The following is a 2148-nucleotide window of genomic DNA, read 5'->3' on the forward strand; positions in this document are numbered from 1 at the left end:
ACATAGTTTGAAATGCTCGAGCTGAACCCTGGGAGCTGTAAGGAAGAACCAAGTACGGAATACCCCTATCCATGGTGTGTGGCATTAACCCACATACCCAGCAATTGGTAGTATTCACCACCAACTGATGCTGATGTAGGAGTTGAACAAAGGAATTATTCATGAATTCCGCACGTCTAACCTGCTCATGTTGAGGCAAAGGATGAAAGGAATGTGGGGAGACAGTGGTGAGGGAACTTGAGTCAGGAGAAAAAGTAGGTGAAACAGAAGGCAGAAACAACCGCACTCCAAAATACACTCCACCCACCAATAGCATAGATACAGTTAGGAACAGTAGAAATACCTGCAACAAAAAACATTTCGTTCGTACAATCCTCCATAGCTCTGATCTCTGTGCTGACACCCTTTCTTCCTCCACCAGCTTAGAGAATGCCATCCTCTACAAACCGTCCGTGACGTACTTGACGCACTTCGTTCTGAGTAGCAATTATCAATCCCCAGGAGTTCCCAGGAATCGACAAAAGTAACCAACCTAACGTCAGAAACCTGCTAAGCAGAAAGAAGTACCCGCACGGCCCTACGGTAACCCGGATGGAGAGGTTTCCCTATTACGAATCTCTTAGCAGTGGAAAAACACATAAAAACTTCAAAAAGAAAGGATGTAATTGTTCGCAGTATTCGTAACGTCAAAAAAAGAACAATTATACTACTAATTTTTATTAGTCCTTGAACGAAGAAAGTATCGACTTCTTCCAGGTTGAGTTTGCTCTACAAACAATTGTTCAGCTGGCGCAACAGTGTTCGATGAGGTGGACAACGAGTCAGACCTTGGGTTCTCTATTACTGATGACTCCACATGTGAGTTTGGCAGTGACGAATCCTCCTCCACAAGTTGAGCGTCGCTAAACGGCACAAAGTGCAAAGGAGTCTCAGTTTCTGTAGTCAAAATCCCAGTCCTCACCCAACCGTCAGTTGGTAAGGGGATCGGTACCTTCTTTGTGTGACTGGCATGGACCCAATGTTTCCGGCCCTCCAGTCGAACCGCTGTCCTCGTTGTCAGCAAAACTTGGTAGGGTCCGACGAATCTTGGCTCCAAGTTACGCTACAGACCGAAGTTCCGGGTAACCACCCAGTCCCCTGGCCGGAGCTGGTGTCCAGGACCCTCTGTCTGCGTCGGTAGAGCTTCAAGGACCTGTTGATGAATTAACCGTAGTTTAGTGGTCAAATCATGCAGATAATCAATCAACATTGGATACTCAAGACTATCAAAAGCCCTCGGCCTCGGGACACCCCAAATATTTGCAGGGCGGCCGAACACAATCTCATATGGGCTAAGCCCTACTCGAGAGTGTACAGTCGCTCTGGTCGATAGGAGAGCCAGGGGCAAGGCATCAGGCCATGACAGTCCAGTCGTAGCTTGGATCTTAGCGAGTTTCAGCTTCAGGGTACCATTGTACCCTTCAACCAAACCCGCTGCCTGAGGATGGTTGGCACTGTGGAATTTCTGTCGTATTCCAAGGCCCTTACACACACTCTGCATTACACTTCCCACAAACTCGCTTCCATTATCCGACCACACGATCCGCGGCATTCCGTACCTAGGAAAGTACTCCTTCAGCAGGATTTTTGCTGTGGACAGGGCAGTATTATCTTTAAGAGGATAAGCCTAGATCCATCTGGAGAACGCGCAAACCACAACCAAAACATACTTCAGGTTATTGCATCTCTCCATATGGATAAAGTCCAACTGGATAACCTCAAAGGGACAAGCAGGAGGAGCGAAATGACCAGGTGGAGTGGGAATGCCCCTTCCGGGATTGTGCATCAAACACACCATACAATTCTTAACCACTCTCTCGGCACACTTAGCAATACCATCATTCCTCCATACAGGAGACAAAAACTTGCATATTCCTTTCGCACTAATATGTGACAACCCATGAGCCATCGTAACAACAGCTAATACATACGCATCTGGTAACATCCACCTCTGACATTCCGTCAGGTCAACCCAACATCCATGCGTATCCAGTCTCGCTGTGTTTTCTTTCCACTTGGTCTTTTCAGCCTCAGTGGCCTCGTTCTGAATTGCTTTCACACTCTCAACAGTATTCTCACACATACCAGTCTCCATCAGCCACCTTGCTG

The sequence above is a fragment of the Triturus cristatus genome, chromosome 8 (genome assembly GCF_964204655.1).
Source record: "Triturus cristatus chromosome 8, aTriCri1.1, whole genome shotgun sequence".
NCBI lineage: Eukaryota > Metazoa > Chordata > Amphibia > Caudata > Salamandridae > Triturus > Triturus cristatus.